The sequence below is a fragment of the Anopheles coustani genome, chromosome 2 (assembly GCF_943734705.1).
Source record: "Anopheles coustani chromosome 2, idAnoCousDA_361_x.2, whole genome shotgun sequence".
Classification (NCBI taxonomy): Eukaryota; Metazoa; Arthropoda; class Insecta; order Diptera; family Culicidae; genus Anopheles; species Anopheles coustani.
Genome location: NC_071289.1, coordinates 36,637,489 through 36,656,408, shown reverse-complemented (window position 1 = coordinate 36,656,408; position 18,920 = coordinate 36,637,489). Strand labels below are relative to the sequence as shown.

The 18,920-nt window shown below is 45.2% G+C and overlaps 1 long non-coding RNA gene across 1 annotated transcript; it reads left to right on the top strand.

Annotated features, from left to right (window-relative positions):
* Positions 1 to 3,133: 3,133 nt before the first annotated feature.
* Positions 3,134 to 18,642, top strand: LOC131265776 (uncharacterized). Its single transcript, XR_009178301.1, has 3 exons — positions 3,134 to 3,216; positions 3,376 to 4,055; positions 18,445 to 18,642. It is a non-coding gene; the product is annotated as an uncharacterized LOC131265776 (long non-coding RNA).
* The last annotated feature ends 278 nt before the right edge of the window (positions 18,643 to 18,920 follow it).

The window sequence follows — 18,920 nt, the reverse complement described above, 5'->3', positions numbered from 1 at the left end:
GGGTCCGGTCTCGGTTGGGATTCGAATCTACGCCGTCGAGGTGGTGAGCTTCATATAAGAATAGAACAATTTGTTATATCTTGACATTGTTTGTCTACAAAATGTATTGAACTGGAACTTGGACTTTAGATGCATTTTATACTTCCTTTATGTTTTTAACGGAAAATATCAATTTTTAAATATATATATTATGAAGCTTCCTCAACCGGACGATAGATGTCGCAAGATATGTTTAGTACATTTTCTTCTGTTCTAAATTTCGAATTATTTGTAATTATAAAAACACAACTTCGATGAAAAAATTTTTCGTTGGAAAATGTGTGATTCTTTAAAATACCTTTAATTTCAATGGTCGCATGAACAAATACGTTAAGAAACTTAAAATTTATTCCCAATTTGGTATCAAATCTCTTTCTACGAATTCGGAATGGCGCTTTGTTTTATGTCAAATTGCTCAACTTGATCTGACCTTTTTTTCAACCTTGGTCAGACGTGAGATTTTGTCAAATTTTCAACTAGTGGTGGGAAAAGTAAATTCCTGCGGGATTCGATTTTTTCGGTCATATCCATTGTGAAATCCGATAACTATATGAAAAATCGATAACTAACTTGCCGATTTTTCATATAATTTTTTACCGCATGACTACATTAAGCGTACCATACCAAAATACTGGTGCGGTCCAGGTGCTAAAAACCGATTTTTCTCTCTTTCTAGTTCACCATCCTCACTGCCCAACGAGAAATTTTGGCGTTATTTTGGGGTAAAAGAAATCTCTTGAGAACTGATCGCTCTTCTTTTGAGAATTCTTTTACCCCTTCTTTTGCAGCAGATTTCCTATGCAATCTTGGATGTAAAACGACTTCTGAAAAGAAGGGTAAAACAATTCTCTTAATACTTGCGGGACACCGCAAAAGAGAACAGTTTTGACAACGTGACTGTGCAACGTGTTTATAACACCTATTTCTGACTATACGCGCAAAAAACGTATACCCATTCGTAGTAGATTATATGAGCTGGGTTCAGGATATCTTTTCTTTACCAAAATAATTATTTTCATGCAGGAAAATATTTTTGATTGTTTTATTATTTTGATACATCGATAATATTATATACATATCGTCCGGTTCGGAAGGCGATCAAGCGAAACATCCAGAAATCGTCCGACGCCTCCTCTGGTTCGTGCTGGCAAACAGCGACCACGGATCGTAGCAGGCTCCTTCGATGTACGATGTGCAGCACCACTTCGTCATGGCCAGTGAAAACACGTAGAACGCCCTGATGTTCACTTGAAGCCGCTTCTTCCTCCTTGTTGAGACACTGAAATGTGTGAAAAGCGCGGACAAATCATCGTCAGTAAGACGACGTGCGCTTCTTGAAAAGACCTTTCATTTAAGGAGTCAATCGTGAAAATCGGTTGAAGGAATCAATAGTTATTTACAAATTGGCATTTTTTTGCGTTTCAGTAATCGAGGTTTATCAACCTTGTTCCCGGTAGAGTGCTGTCTCTTTTCCACACAATTAGTTTTCTCAAAAACTAGAAAGTATGGATGGATCCATTGTTCTACAAAGTTGTTTGTTTTGAAAAGACCTTTCATTTGAGGGGTCACATGTGCAAATCGGTTTAGCGATCATGAAGTTATTACCAAATTTGTTATTTCAGCAGAAAATACGAACCAAGGTATCTATACCTTCGTCCCATTCAAAAGCTTATTTCATAAACCTCGTTTCGAGGTGGAATCTTTGATGTATCAAGATGTTTGCCTTCACAAGACCTTTCATTTGAGGGGTCAATTGTGGAAATCGGTTCAGAAACTAACAAGTTATGCGAGATTTGGCAATTTTAGGCACTGCAACCAGCGGAAACAACGACGGCCAGTTACTCTGGGTTAAATGTAGCTATCTACTCGACGGCCAGTTACTCTGGGTTAAATGTAGCTATCTACTCGACTGACAGGTACCCCCAGGGTAAATTGTAGCTAACGTCTCGACGCATAGGTTCACCGGCAATAATGATGCAGTATATGAAAAATAGTTTACCGGGGTATATGTTTGATGGGCAAACGATGTTTTAGGAAACCAAATATTCTGAATTTTTTAAATATTAAGCAATATATTAGTAACGAAAGTACCTGCTTGGTAATATTTTGAGTAACTAGTTAGTATTTTTATTATCGATACCTAGCAACAGTAGCTAGTTATACAGTTACAGCTCCCTTCACTATTAATCAGTCGAGAACAGAAGTTCACGGCGGAAGGTTGTTGTTCGATAGGTTTTCCTCGTTCATCGTGCACTTATTCTGATCCCCGGGAGATCAAAAGTTGAAAATACTGTTCAAAATCGTCGAGCGTGTCTGTTTTATAGTTTGTTACAGAATCGTGTAGTGTACCATCGTCAACGCAACATTGTCGACTGTTAATAGATCAATTGTGCGTCACCGTAAAATGTAAATAAAGCGACTCCGGTGATTGTTTTTGTGGGGTGTTACATTTTTTTTCGGACGGCAACGAAATCAACCAAATCAAAAAGAGTGGCCGTCGTGCGTGGGAGTGGTACAGAAGTTTTACCTTGTGGAATCCCTATTCCTAATGTTTAATGAATGAAAAAAAAAACCGGTCGGCCGTATTCTTCTTGCAGGACGTTATAGATAGCTGGAGAGTGGTGAGGTTCGCTGCTGGGGCTTCCCTTCCTGCGAGGGTCAAGCAGGAAGAAGCGGGCAGGCCGAGAAGGTAACCCAACGAAAGGAAACCGAAAGGCGGCGACGGAGAAATACCAGAAGAAAACAAAATATACACAAACCCAAACCGTCCATCCTCATCGTCATCGTCCTTCGTTCATTACCGTAGTGCAGTGGAAAATGTATAAATTCGTCTATCCTACGTGCCTGTAGCAAAGTTAAAGAAGCAAGAAAAAGCTGGAGAAATACTTCCAAGTTCCGCAATAGATTGATCCGGGTTGCCCTTCGTGTATAGAATAGGAGAGAAAATTGAGGGCTCAGTCGATGTTGCAACGAGATCGGGTCGAAGCGATAAAGAGAATAAGTATCCTCTGTTGTAAGAGTTGTGTTCTTTGGAAAAAGTTGGCATCCCCACCGTTGTACGTGAAAAATCTTTCGCTCGTCCTCCGTGCCTGTATGCATTGTTTTCCGTTAATTGCCTGAACAACAAGAGAGAGGTGACGCCGCAGCCGCTTCCTAATTGCGGCATGAGAAAAACAGGTTAGAAATTTTCTTTGAACTGTACGTAAACATTTCGGGTTCGGGGAAATTATACCCCAAAACGTGCGTGTAACGCCACCTATTCACCTCGCCTCCTTTTGACACACACACACACACTCACATACTCTACTCTCTCCAATTTCTCTTTTTTCTTATTAGCGTTTTCCCGGTGCAACAATACTGCTGCTGTTCTTTGCTCCGGCGTTCTGGATGATTGGGAAAAAGGCTGCTGACGTCGTGCCTCTACTTCTATCGGTCCTCTGCCCACGCGAGCACGGCGCCATCGATCCCCCATCCTCTCGCCGCCCAGAAGAGATCCTTGTGCCTGGATTGGGTTTTCCGGGTGCGCCGTCGCCGTAGTCGCGAGATTGGCTGGGATAGAAAATTTCTTTTCCTACGCGGCCCTTCTCCAGAAGCGTGTGCGGAAGCGATAGTGTGCGGGAGAAGAGAAAAAAAGGCTTCCCCATAAACTGTGGAGAGATACGACGGTCTGTGATGTAGTGGATTGAAGTTTACGTAAAGAAACTAGAAAGTAAAGGATACACCTAACCCCCCTGGTGTATCCCCGCAATACGCACAGTGACCATTGAGTGGATCCCCGGGGTTTTCCATCTCGCAGTTGTTATTCGTCCATCAAACTCAGGTTGCTGATAACGGAGAAGAAAATCCCAGCAGCCTCCTTGTGTTGCCTAGCGAGTTGGCAATTGCACATAAATACACACACACAACCACCGGTGACTACGTGTTTGACGGCCGGGAAGGAGCGCATCAGGTTGCCATGAAAAATGAGAGAGATCGAGAGCAGGCGGTGAAAATCGAGCAAGCAACAAGCGGAACAGGTGAGCATGGTCCCCTTTTTTTGCGAACCACCTCCTTTTTCGATGGGATGCTGCCACCACTGGGAGGCTTTCCGGGAAAATCGATCAGATGGTGCTCGGCGACATTGCAACCGAGAGCAGTCACTGTGCGCAAATTCACTGTACCCATAAAGTTTAGCTTCATTTGAGAGCAATATTATGGATCAAAATTGAATCAATGGAAAACACACTGGAAATTTATCAGGTTGAGCTCAGGAAGGGACGTGATAGTTCAATACGCCCACACTATGACGCTAGTCCGCCGGACTAGGGGCCTGAAATGTCCCGGAAACATTGTGAAGCGGTGAAATATCATCGCTAACCAGGAAAAACGCCAACACTGAGTGGCAGAACGCGTTTCGTGCGACGATTTGCGACGAGAAGCAGGAGGAAGCCTGCTTTTGTTTTGGTTCTATTTCGAACTTCCCCACGGCGAGTTCCTGGGATCGCGCGTGGAAACTGCTTTTCCCGGAACGGCCATTCCCCAAATCCTCTAGTTTGCATGAAAACTCCGCGAAAGGAAAGGATCGGTCCATGGCTCCCCATGCATGGGGGCCACTTCTCACTCTTCATTTCTCTTTCTTTTCCGCCATGTTTCTCTGACACACATTCCCCGTGCCAAACGGTTTACTGGGAAAATCAAGTCAAGGAGTCACCAAAACGCATAAACGCACAGCCTTCGGACCAGGGGCTGGGTTTCCCATTCCATTCCCCTCTCCCACCCCGCTCGAGTGCACCAGTTTGGTAAACGAGCTGCACCGTAGAATGCACGCAGCAGTGTTTCGCCAGAATTGAGGGCACATTTTCCTGCTAACCGGATTGTGCACAAAGCCCATGTCAGTGGCCTTTGTTTAATTATGATTTTATTATGAGCAAACGAGCGTTTTGCAGAAACGGTCTTTTTTATTTCGGCTCAAAGGGACCCATGTTTGCCTGGTTTACAGGATCGCTTTATCGTCTTTTATTTCACTAGTTTTTCGCGTGAAAATTTTTGTTGTGCATTTTGTTTCGCACGATTGTTAACAATGCCTCACATACACAAAGCGATTAATAGCGACAGGTTAAGTTCCGTGCAGTGGCATCGTACTCTGAAATATTAAAAATTCCGCAATCCTTTCCAGGACCGTTCACTGACAAACAGAGGATTTGACTTATTTTTGTCTTCTCTCTGGTATTCAGAAAATACGTATACCCCATTCGTCAATGAATAAAACTTTTTTTTTTTCGTCGTTCAGAAATGAGCATGGAGCGTTTTTCAACAAATAGATTTTATAATTTTGCATTACTTGATCCTTCCATTTCTTCGAGTCTTCAACAGTTTTACTACTTGTTCTTCATTGCATATTCAACTTAAACATCTGCACCTTAAATGTGGCGTATGATGAAAACAACGTCAAATTAAATTAAATAAGCCTGATAACACATGTTCAGATGGTACACATTGTGAAATCGCGTACAGCCTCCAACGATGCTGGATTAGAAATGGTGAAGATTGCAAAAAAAAAAACCACGCGACGAGATGATGATTACAGTAATGCGAGCAAGAAAGTCCAGAAAAAGAAAATGGTGAAGTTGGGCTAAACCATAAAACGCTAAACGCTATATCAAAGCTCAGCGATAACGGTCTCTCTCTCAAGGGGTCGTCCCTTCCATAAAAGAGATCGTAAACGGAGTTTGTTGTGTAAGAATATAGAAAACGAAGACACGAGGAGGCACGAGATCCAGCAAAGACGACGGCCGGCCCCCACGGTAGGAACGGTAGAATCTCCCTCGGGTGTGTGTAGGCTCTGGGGGTCCCGTAGAAGGCAAAACAACCGAAACACACACACAGAAAAACAAAAGGGTGGAGCAGAACAGGAGGGATGTCGCTAGTTGCTGGCATGCTTACGGGTCGCAGCATAACTGTGATGTTTCCCCCCGAGCCAGAAGGTCCTGTGTGTGTCGGTGTGCGTGCGTGTCTGGTTTGTAATACGCCTATCCCATAGAGTGCCGTTGGGAAAATATGGTCGGACAAGGTTCTTATTTGTATTTCGAATGCTTTCTCGTTCCACATACAACACTGTGGAAACAAAGCACGGGTCTAAGAAAGAGGATGGTTGAAGCCTGCACGCACGCACGAGAACGGTGTCCGTCAACCCCTTCCCGGACCGGTAGGAGTTGAGTTGGGGTGGGGGGAGGCAAGGGTAGCCTGGCAAAAAACCAGTTGATTTGTAGAACATCGAACATATTGTGTGCCTCTCGCGCGCATGCACATTTCCTATGCAGAAGGTATCCGTATCTAGAGATAGAACTTGACTTTTTCGAAGCCCGTACCTTTCGATGGACGATAAAATCGTGTTTTGTTTTCTAACCCCGTGCGAATCGGCCCGCGCTTCTTTTTAGGACCTTCTGCTTGCATGCGTCTCCGGTCCCTTTTCCCCTACCCACTCATTGGTTATTCATTCCCTCGAACTCCAGACCCCGCAGCCCACATTTCGTCGTGGCGTGCGGTGATGAATTTATGAAAAGGTCGTCCCCGGATCTCGGGGGGCCCTGGCCTGCTGGTGTTCCAACGACGTTCCAAAACATCCTCGAAAAATAATCATACAACAACACACCGCGACTCCGACGACCATTCGTTTCTGGCATATGGCGCTTGTAGGCCTGAATTGGCGAAGCAATAGCATGCCCGGGTGTTTGTTGATCGGGTTGAATTTTGGTATCCCGGTGTATCGTTTTTTTTCAACTCCCGTTGAGAATATATTTTAGAACGTGAATTGTATGGGAAATGGCAACGAACATGGACAATACACACGCACACTTACACACGGTCCGGGCACATTTATTTATGTATGTTTGATGAGGCAATCCTCTCCACCCACCCACTCCCGCCCCCCGCCATACGGTGATGAGCTCGAGAAGTCACGACATTCGCACGCGCACTGGATCCTAAATTAATTCACCAGACACACCAGTGTCCCAAAACCCCCGTTCCTTACCGTCCCGCCCTCCCCTTACCGTTTTCCACATTGACGACGTGCAACTATGGCCATCCAACCACCTTCGCGGGGATATTCTCGTTGCTTTCCTCGTGGGTCGACCTCCCAACCTGGCGACATATTTGGCCCAACCGAAGAGGAGCCGCCAACCTAAAGCGACTAATTGATCGATGCTTTGAGGCGCCAACCCCGCATAGATGTTGCCGGTATGTTGATGTTATTTTAATTGGAGAAAATGTACCCCATTGTCATACCCATGGAGTAATTGATAGATAGTTTATGGAAAATCGGAATCGAAGGTTGGAGCACTGTTCCGTTGCATCGACAGCTCGTTTGTAACTGAACTCGTCCTTCTAAAAGAACGGGCTGAAGAACATTCGTAGCACATTTCAATAACATTATGCACATATTTGATTACGATTTAACCAGTCCCCCTCCCCGCAAGCGATCGGCCAACGAAAAAGGCGCCCGCTGACTAATGGTTCATAAATAGCTTTTTGATGTTATTTATGCGTCCGTCCCTGATTGTACGCGGAGCATGGCAGCGAGCAAAAAAGCAACATGAAGGGCGTACAATGCGTGGACACAGCAGAACACAAGTGTTGTGCGCCCATTACTAGCATCGTCGTCCCCCCTCCCCCATTCCCTTGCGGGTCGTCGGTCGAGACTTGGCGTTTCTTATCGGCAGACGGAGGCTAAGGAGCAGAAGAATTGAAGGTAAAAAAAGCCCCTTATCACCGTCACCGACGCTAAACTGTTTGCTGAATAAAAAATGCTCTCGGCGCTGCGTGTCGGGGAGGAACGGATGAGGAGATCGAAAATAAAAAGGCGGTCTTCTGTGTGAAGCAACATTTCTAAACATTCGGTAGCAGACGACGACGACGGATGGACGGTACGACGTTGTTGTTTGGGTGTTCCACTGTTTATCTTGTCGATTCGGGACTCTCGCCTCAATAAGTCGAGACCGAGTTCGATCCGCGGCCTGGTCTCCAGATGTCACTCAGTGCGCGATCTCTCTCGCCCAAAGACATTCCGATTTTCTTACTCTCCCCATCCTCCCCATGTTGCCGGGTTCGTTCCACCCGCTTGGGCCCGGCCAGTCAGCGTCCATCACACACGACGTCAAGGCTGTGGTGCGCCATAACTGGGCACGATTTGCCCGGTCTCCCTGACGTCTTCCTTTCCCATATTGCGGCCCATGAGCATGGCAGCTCCATGCGGGAAATGGGCATGATGTGGAGACGACGGTTTCGCGGCCAGCAAGAAAAACCAACCGGTATGCGCGCGCGAGTCTCCTTACATTTCCAGAATAGCCACTGGTGTGGGGGTGGGGTGGGGTAGGAGGCGAAGACCAGGCCTTCAGCCCTTGGTTAGGGCGACTCGCGAAGCGAATGGGTGGAGAAGCAGAAACCTTAAAGCGGCAGCTAAAGAATTAAATACAAAAAAGGGGCAGGAAAAACGCATCGCGACTGACTTGATAATCGCTGCTTAAATACAGCACACACACACATACACACGCGAGCCTGCTTAAGGTTTCAGTTTACGTCCAGCAGCCCAACCTGTCCTCCCCATGTCCAGCGGGTTGTCCTTCACCACCACCCGGTCCCCTTTTCAATCCCGACTTTCGTTCGTTCGATGTCGCTTTAATATATGCTGCCTTTCCGACTTCTTCGATGCGTCGTTACCCCTAATGCCGTGAAGGAAATAGTGCTGCTAGTTGTTTTTTCCTTCTTTGGTTCTGTACGTGTGTGTTTGTGGGTAGAGAAAATAGAGAAGAAGAGAGAAGAAGAAAAAAAAACACCACACACATTTAATTGCTTATCCGCGCGTTTTCTTCGACACCACCGTTCGTTCGTTCCTCCTCCTGCCAAGAACGGTCGAAGTTAAGCGACTTCACGGTTGATATTTATGTGTCTGGTTTCATTTTTCCACTACCCTGTCCTTGCTTTCCTGGCCCGGATACATCTTGTTTATGCTCCATCCTCGTTCCACCCGTGTGGCCCAAAGGGAATCGACGAAGCGGATGATCCTCGTCGAAGAAAGATCGGAAGAAAACGGATGCCAATAGAGTGGTGTTGTTGTTGGTGGTGGTGGTGGTGGTGGTGGTCGGCTGACTTATGCATGCGTCGTCCCTTTTTCGTTATGCTCCTTCGCTTGAGCGACTTTGGCTTGATTAATCGAATCACTCTGCCAGCCCCCCCCCCCTCTTCCCCCCTTTTGGGACGCCACCAGGGCAACCTTTTGCTAAACCTTTTTTTTCTGCCTCCAAATTCGATCTGTAAGTTCTTCTTTCTGGCCGGGAAAGTTAGTTCCAAACCAAGAAATCAAAATAACAACATCGGAAACAAAAAAAAACAACACGCCGTAACGACAGTGACACGAAGGAGCAGAATTGGGAATCGAACGAGTCACGAAAACAAACGTTCGGTTAAGCCCCTGCCTGTGGTTTGTCTTGTTTCTTGTCCCTCCTGGGGTATCCTTCCTACCACCATCGTAAATCGTTTTGCCCAGCATGGGCTATGGAATATATATGATCAGTGGTTGTTGTTTTTGTTGGTTGCTTTCCTAGCCACGAAAGTAAAAGGTTAATTTTGGTTTGCATTTTTCCTTATACTTTAAACTCGATGCCTCCCGATGGGTTTCTCCCGTTCGGAGCTTGCGGCAGAGTGTCACTGATTCGAACCTCCAAAGGACCTTTGGCATTTTCAAACAACACACGTTAAACTTGTTTGCCTCTTCCTCTGGTCAGGGTGCTCTTGAGCCACCCGCTGACGATTCCGAATGGTCTTTATCTGCTCTATCTATCGGCCCACTCTGAGTGCGTGTGGTTCGAGTTGTGTTTTTCGTACGCGGTCGTACGTGGGGAGAGGGGAGGGCGTTTGGTGTAATGTGATAACGCATGCGTCGACCCCATTACGAAACGAGCTCTTCTCAAATACCAAACCGACCCGGTGATGATTGATTTGAATCCGAACCGAGCGCTATGTAGTAGGTCTTACATTAAAGGTGGTTGGCTCTCGAGGCAACTACCGTGCGATCGATCAAAATCGTGTCCCGACGATTAACCAACCTACACCCGCCGCGAGGAGGACATAAGCACATTCTTCTTCTTCTTCTTGGCGTAACGACCTCTTGGTCATGCCTGCCCGTTAAGGGCTTACGAGACTTGTTTATCTGTTGTACGTAGATAGTCAGTCCTCTCGTACAGGAGAGGGTCCGGTCTCGGTTGGGATTCGAACCCACGCCGTCATGGGCCGATTTTCGGCTGTCGCGGACCCCCAAGCACATTAGAGTTGTGTAATTCGGATTCAGAATCATGATTCTGAATGATTCTTGGCATTTTATACGGGCTCTAGACTACAGCGTGACGTCCCGCTTCAATCGCGCCGGCAAAGCGCAACAGAGGTAAGGGAATATGGGGAAATATATAGATTACACTGGGGCGCACACTCAGTCTAAAAATTTTGTTGAATTTACGCATTAAAAAAGTAGACAAATTGCAACGACTTTTCATGTAAAAACGGAAAACGCTACAAAACGAAACGTGGAGCAACTTTCTGTTGAAAGCAAAATAAAGAGTAGCATTACATTTAAATCTAGAACAAGTTTAACAACTGTATCATTTTGAATCAATTGAATCCAAAACATTAAACCATCTACGTTTGATTGTATGTTAAATCATCCAGCGTTATTTAAAGCCAGACGGCGGCAAGTGGTAAAATTACCCGGGTACTTTATGTTGCTGTTGAAGCTTGTTGCAGTATATTAAAACATGTTTTGGGGTTCCGTTAGCAACTTTATCAGAATACGTCATAAAGAGTACGATTCAGCGGTTTGGCCATACCTGGCCACAGAAAATCATGCGCAAAGAGCACCGTAGGAGTTGAACGGGTCAAATATAATTGATATATCCCACACTGCTAACCCTTCTTATCCCTCTCACCTACAACCAATCGAAAAAAAACATTTACAACACTTAAAGGTAGGACTTATTCCAACATTTGAAAGTCCAAACGGAGTAGCATATGCGATACCTCACAGCAACTGAAAAAACATCCTTACACGATTGGTTTTATCGGCTAGGGCTAAAGTTTCGGCCACGGACCGTAAGACCGGCTTACTGGCTGTCGGAATATTTTTTGAAAGTACCCAAACGATGCCACTTTACCATTAAATTTACTCCTTTCAATTAGCTTGGTTAACTTTTTTCTTATCACCGCTGAAAATTTGTCTATTTTGTTAATGCAAACGTACATTATGCATCAAATTAGTTTAGTTACGTATTTTATGCAGCCTAAGTGAGTTTTTCGCATCTACATTGACTTGTTCACTGAGAAAACAAACTAAAACAGACAACGACGATATTTTGTCCATCCATAGAAGGTATACAACTCCCCGTTATCTCCTCCTTGTTGTAGAAGAGCAGTTTGTTTAAGTATCGGCACTCGGCAAATTTGTGGTAAAAATATCAATTAAAACGGAGTTTTATTACTGTATTACATTTGTGAGAGTAGAAATAAGTTGTCTAACGAAAAATCCGGTATTTCGTGGCGAATATTGCTCGACTTCTGCTTCTTCTTTCGCTGTTTCTACATCTGGCATCGTTTAGCGCGATTTGTGCGACGGTTTTTTTTTTTGTATGGAGTTCAGCCGCCTGTCAGGCGACGTCGCGCTCTAGTCTGGAGCTCGTGCCAGAGGTTCATGAATCTTTTGGTGAGAGATTCATGAATCCCAAAAATACATCAACTGATAAAAAGTGATGAGTCCGAATTCATTAAGTTTTCGAAAGATTCATCAACGTTTGAAGATTCGAATCCCATAAGATTCATGAATCCAACTGAATGAATCCATCTTAGGTGAAAGATTCATATGAATGAAATTTTTCCAAGAGAAAAGGCTCAACACTTATTTACATTCGCATAACGATGTGTCCATCAACTGTCGTTCCGTGTCGGAGGATTATCGGTCATGTTTCGACTATTTTTTCTAAACAAGGTAGAATATGTTTTCTTCCACATTGATCACTTGTTGCTTTTAATTTGATAACCCGCCATAATCCCCCTCACGTAGAAACAAACTATCCTTATCTGGTCGGCCGCAAGTTGTTGTTCGTCTAATGAATTGATTGTTTTACATAAATTTGTCTTGCATGTGCATCCCCTGCAACACTCTACATCGCCCACTGGGTGGGTGTCTCTGTGCGAATGTATACATTCTAGTGCGCCTCTCGGTGTTGGTTGTTTTTGTTTGTCCAAGAAAGTTACAATTCAATTTCCCGACCCCCCCCCCCCCCCCCCCCCCCCCCCCCTTATCGCGGTAATTTCCGTTCAATAGTGTAGCGTGTTGATGTTTGTTGCGGTCAAATGGTTGCGGCTACAATGCATTTGCTTATCGCGCCGACTCCTTTTCTCATTAACCCGAGCAGCATCATGTGTGTAATGAAGTGCATAAATCTCTCGCCGGTGCTTTCGTTCGACATATTGTTGACGCAAATGCTGTTCCGCGGAATTGCAGCCTTTTGCCGGGCCAGTGTCCGGTGTCGTCCGGCAGGGAGGGCACGATGGTCACGCGTTGTCCACACGGCGCGATAACGCCAAGGCGGAGTGGGCAAAGGGGTATCAGTTACTTCTACGGGGCACGTTCTCACAGTCAGCATAATGTGAAAAAGTGGCAGGAATGAAAGGAAAAATAACCCTCCAGCAACGTGAACGATAAAGGAAAAGTAAATAACAAGAGTGTGATTTGCAATTCAGCAGAAATGTAGGTTAAGATTAATAAAAATCTATTGTAAAATCTTTTCAAAGGTCACCTCCCCTCGGGTACGTCCGCATAAACACCTTTTCACCCCGTAATGGGCAGGATTAATTCGGTCGGTTTTGTCGGATCGGGCGCCGGGTTGACATTTCTGCTTCTGTGGGCGGTACTCCCCGACCTCGTCCGCGCCGAGGAGTGGAATTCATGAAGCCATTCCTCAATCGCGACCGCAAAAGTTGTGTCTCGGAAAAAGTTCCCCCAGCTCTCCTCTTCATTTCGTGTGGCAAAAGAAAGCTTCCCTCTTTGCCAAGCGCAGCACATTCTACCAGCGACGGCTATAGAACCATCAGGGCAAGGCAAAATAGGGGGCTCTACGAGCAAGGAGGACTCATGTTTCGCCTGCACTCAAACGATTCCAAACCTCGGCCTCCGAGAGTGCACATGCATTGCAAGTCAACCGAACAAGAATGCACTGCTATTCCGAGTTCCCGCGGGGAGGGGGGATAGCGGAGGAAACGGTAGAGGGGAGGGGGTTGCGACGGTGGAGTCAGTTTAAAAAAAAAGTGCATAAGCGTGCTCCTTCACCGTCGTCGTCGGTCGTCGTTGTCGTCGTCGTGTGCAAGCAAGTTGATGCAAGTGCAACGCTGCAGTTACTTGGTTGACCCGGGACAGAAAGCATAGCAGCAGCAGCATATGATGGTGATGGTGCATGTGTTGCTAACAAGTGCTTCTGCTTGTTCCCCACCTTTCCCCCATTCGTATCCTACGCCTGCGGTAAGGGTCTTACTTAATGAATTCTCGGCACATCGAGATACAGGCTGCAATTATCGAAGAAAGCATCAAACGCCGCGCGGCGTTGTGCTGCTAGTGGTGTTGCGATTGCAAAACGTGTGCCCTTTTCCTTTCCGCGCCCCCCCCCCCACCGTCACCAAGCCACTCGGTCGTGCCCTAAACTCGATCGGACAATGGGCTTAGAGGGGGCGAAAGGGAAGGGTGGAGGGTTAAAGTGTAAACAATGCAAAAATTATTAATTTATGCACAAGTTAGAACGTTGCGTTGTTTGCACTTGTGGTAAGAAGGGGGCGGGAATCAACCGGCTGTGCATACACTATCACGCACCGGGAAACCCATCTATCTAGCGGAATGTGTTTCGCAAGAATCCATAACCGTGATTGCAATGGCCCGGCGGTCCTCAGGCGCAGTCGCCTCTTTTCAGGAGGCGTATGCACAGTGGTCTTGTACTGGGTTGCGAGCGGGAGGATTTAGCAACCTTGTACCAATTTAACCAATTTACTTCCAAGGCAACCAATTTATTCATAGCAATAAAATGATACGCTATTTGGAAAAATATGTCGTATTGCTCATTTTGCTACATCATATTTCAATTAAATACAAAACACTTCAGCTTATCCACAACAAATGTCTACATGACATTTGTAGAGTTCCACAGAACCCTAAATAAAACTCTATTCCCTCTAAATCTATTTGCATTGCGCCAGGGTAGAATTACATACCTCCAGGCAACATTCCATTATTTGATTGCAAACTCGCAGAGCTGGCATGTGCTGTTCCAGTGCCGATTTGAAACATTCCACCAACTGATTCAAATGTTCCATTATATGAATCGAAACCCTGTATGCTGTCCTATTGCTCATTCAGTTTACCAATCACTTTTATATAAAAAAAAAGTATGTAATGTGTAAAACTGATATTTAAACAATTTCCTAGCTAAGTGTTGATTTGTACTGCTTTGTTAATCCATAAAACATGTTTCATACTATACGCTGTAATCTAAAGTCCACTTTCCTATTGCTACTAGGAGTCTGCTAGTCGAAATGTTTGCCACTCTTATCAATCTTCTTATTGTTTCGGGCGTAGTTAATAATGATTTCACTTGTACCTCAGCTAATCTAAATTATTTTGAATAGTTATTAAACTCATTCACAGGCAAGCGGGTGGCTTCCGGCTCTGCTTTGCCCGGGGCAGTTTTTATCATCCGTTTTATTTCTACTTTCGTTGTGCGGCTGTTCATTCGAAGTGCACCAGCTTCGAATACACGCATTTTATATTTTTGTACATCTCAATTTTCTATATTCCTTTTTGTATTGAACCAAATTTGGCACAGTATTGGCATCACAGGGAATCTAAAAACAAGCACTGTGACAAGTTTATGAACCATTTTATCGCGATGGCAAGACTGTGTAGGGAGAGTTAACTTGCCTTCTGCATATTGCAGTACTTCACTCGGGGTCCACACTACAGCGCGACGTCCCGTCACCAATCGCGACGTCGCCTGACAGGCGGCCGAACTCCATACAAAAAAAATGTCGCACAAATCGCGCTAGTGTAGAAACAGCGAAAAACGCGACGTCGCGCTAGCTCTTGTCAAATGTCAATTCGAAACGAAAACAAGCCGACAGCTGGAAAAAACATAATCAAACCGAAACACTAACGCTAAAAAAACGAGCAATATTCTCCACGAAACATCGGATTTTTCGTTGTACTACTCATTTCTAGCCTTCACAAATGTAATTCAGTTATCAAACTCCGTTTTAATTGATATATTATTACCAAAGTTTTTTCGGGTGCCAAAACGTAAACAAACTGCTCTTCAACAAGTAGGAGATGATGTGGAAATATATACTTCCTACGGCGGGCCAAAATATCGTCGTTGTTTGTTTAAGTTTGTTTTCTCAGTGAATTTCAAATGTAGAAGCGCCAAACTCACTCAGGGTGCATAAAATACGTAGCTAAACAAATATCATGCATTACTATCTCAAAATTCAATAAACAAATTTAGCCGAGTTTGCGCCCCAATGTGATACATATTTCCACATACTCCCCTACCTCTGTCGCGCTTGGCTTGCGCGATTGTTCTGCCGAAACTGGGCTACTTTTGAAACGGGACGTCGCGCTGCAGTGTGGACCCCGAGTCACGTACTGTGGTTATTGAGACAAATGAGGAAAAAAAATCAAAATTATGCTGCTTGTAATCTCTTGTCTCTTGTAATTGTTAAATCTCGCTGTTTTAGGTTGCTCCCAAGCAAAAATAAAATAAAAAATAAATACCAATTTATTGAACTGAAGAATATTACCCGTAGATCTCCCTCCAACTGGCCCACTGTGCGCAATTGAGAATAGATCTCGAGGTTGTGATATGGTTCCCGTTCCAACGAATATAGGACTGTGGCTGAAGGTTTCTTTACTTAGGTTCGACCTGAAATTGTGACCAACTTTTGCAGCAAGCTGGCCTACAGCTACCATTCGTGCATAGACCAACGGCTCTACGGATAGCGTGTAGGGAACTTTTTTTTTGTTGCATTCGAATGCACTTGCAATGTGCAACACACCTTGCATCCTGCACGGAGGAAAGGTCCGATGCGGTGACACTTTGGTTAAAGCACGAAGCGAAAGCAAGTGCACTTCGGTTAAAGTGTGACCAAGAGCAAAGTGCACGAAAGACTCCGCCAACTTCTCCGCACGTTTGGCAAACAATCCTACCCTCCTCCTGGTGGGGAGGGCAAGAAGAATGGCTTAATGTGCAGTAAATCGTTAGAGTGAACGCAAGCGGCGGTTGTGTGCAGTGGCCGGATCCGGTGCAATTATTGGCCCACACGCAGATCACGGCGGTCTTGGCCACGGTTGATCGACGCGACGTGCTGTGCTTCGCCCAGTTCGATTTGCCTGCAAAGTCAGGCAGACGTTGGCGTGAATTCTCACTGCAGGTCACGCGCCCCCCCTAACCGTCTCGCCACGCCGCATCCCGAGTGTGCATCTTAACGTTCGTTTTCTCCGCTTTTCTTCCCCAATGTCGTGAGTTCCGGTGCACTCGCGCTAACTCGAGATGCAATATTGCAGGCGTGTGTGGCTGCATGTGCGCGTGAATTGTGTGCAGTTTGCATTGCAATAAATGCGCATTAATTATCTCGCCGATGGTGCGTGGCGGCGGGACGCGCGTGTATAGTGAAGCTTGCCTGTTCGGCGGGAGTGTTTGATTTGCACTGCCTGCCCACTGCCCGGCCCAAGGGAGGGAAAACCCGATGCCTTAAATGTCCGAGGTCAGGCAAAACACTTTCAAACATCTCCTTCTTTTTGCAAAGTTTTCATCAACACACCCCCCAAAACGTGGGTTTGGGTGGTTTTGTGTGTTAGCGAAATGTCGTTTCGTTGGTGGCTAGTTAAAAATAGAAATCAATACTATTAACATCGGCATACAAATCGTTTCAAAAATCGTACGTGGGTGGCAATGGACCGACAGGCAGGCGCTTTCTAACGTTTCATTTAAGAATAACGAAGAAAGGTCACCCTTTTGCTTCGACGGTAGAGAAAAGAAACCAAACCTCAAACGTTCATTTAAATCACGCATGAAAAGCATGAAAATGCAATTTCCACCCGACTGCTTCCAGGCGGATCCTTGTGTGTGTGTGTGTGTGTGCGGAGTACGGTGCGGGGTTCGGACCCACTTTGCGACCAGCGCACGACGAGAAACGTCATTAGTGCGTCAGTCCTGCTCGCAATGGGTTATGTATCTTTGGAAAAATTATAATTATCATTTAAATGACTCTCTTTGAAGGAAAACTGCCTATGCATATCACTTCACGAGAGAGGGAGGAATGGTCGGAGAGAAAATTAATTTATGTGGCTTGCATGGCGTGCGTTTGACGAGAAATTAAATTTCTACCTAAAAGCATACATTTCCAATCGGAAAAAATATGATCATTTTTAATAATTTCCCTTCCAATCATGGAATGCATATGCCGCCCCCACGGTTGATGCTAGGGACCGAAACGTGAATAATTATCAATCGATATATATCACACCAACGAGGGTTTACTTTTCCCTGGAATGGATTTGCATGCCATCGGATGGCTTGTTTTGCGGGAAACTATCACCATTCGTTTTAAATTTGCTCATTTCGGAAATATTTTACCTGTTTGGGGTAGTTGAAAATCAGTTTGCATAAACAGGAGCGATGTGATGATGGTCAGTTCGAAATATTATTACCTTACTTCAAATGGGTTAATTTTTAGACCGTTACACACTTGCTTTCAACGTTATCAATTGGAATATTAATTAGCAAACGAGATAAACGTGGGCGTTAAATATGATTATTAAATTTTAGTTTAGAACATGGATCGTTTTACCGATTGGCAATGTAAGTTTTCAGTTGCCCCCACCACCCCTGCATCATCGTATATCTCCCCGATGGCCACCCACTTACACCACGATGCGCCATAAAGGCGTACTGTTGGCTTTGATAATGTTTATCCACATTTTGGTTAGAAAAAGCGTCCTGTTTCGGCGAAAATTGACCCAATATCGGACGGCACTGCATAATCCTGTGCGTTCTAGTGCGTTCTAGGGAATCCATGAATGTTGCACATTATTCACTATTTAGCTCCCTCAGCGGTTGGATGTTAATAAGCCAGTGTTTTGTGGTGTTTTAATTACTTTCGAAGTGCGAGTTCGTGGTTAGTTTATTGTGGTTAGTACATGTAAATGCACTAACGCGTCCGGACGGACGCACACAGGATGTTTTACCTGGAGCTCATATTTATTATCATCATCATGCTGTACGGCCCGTCGTGGAAATTCATTACCACTAATTTTGTCGAACCCTTTTTTCTCTCTCTCTTCAGGTAAACTCCAAGGCACCACCACCCAGGATTGTTAATTGACCGCCGTCATCACGGTTACGTACCACGAACGAGAGGGACAGAAAGAGAGAACGGGAAAGTGTTGTGAAGTCAAGCATTATCCTGTGGATCATCGTGCTTTTTTCATCGACTCATCGCCTTCGTCCCATGAAACAGTCGGGATAATCTTATCGATAAGATCACGCGGCCGATAAACCCCCCCGCGGGGTGCATGATATAAAAGGGATCCACACGGTAATGGATCCGGTTTCAATTAGTAGACGGAAACAATAGAGGAGGGCTGGGCTCCCACCACCCACCACCACTAGGAGCACCAAACCGCCTGCATCTTATTACACCTGTGAGATAGGAGAAAACGAGGAATTGTATCTGTGATATTGTGATGAAATGTTCAAAGTGCGTTATACTACACGCGCGACCTGCACTGTGTTGTGATGCGTTTGCGTCCGACGTTGGTT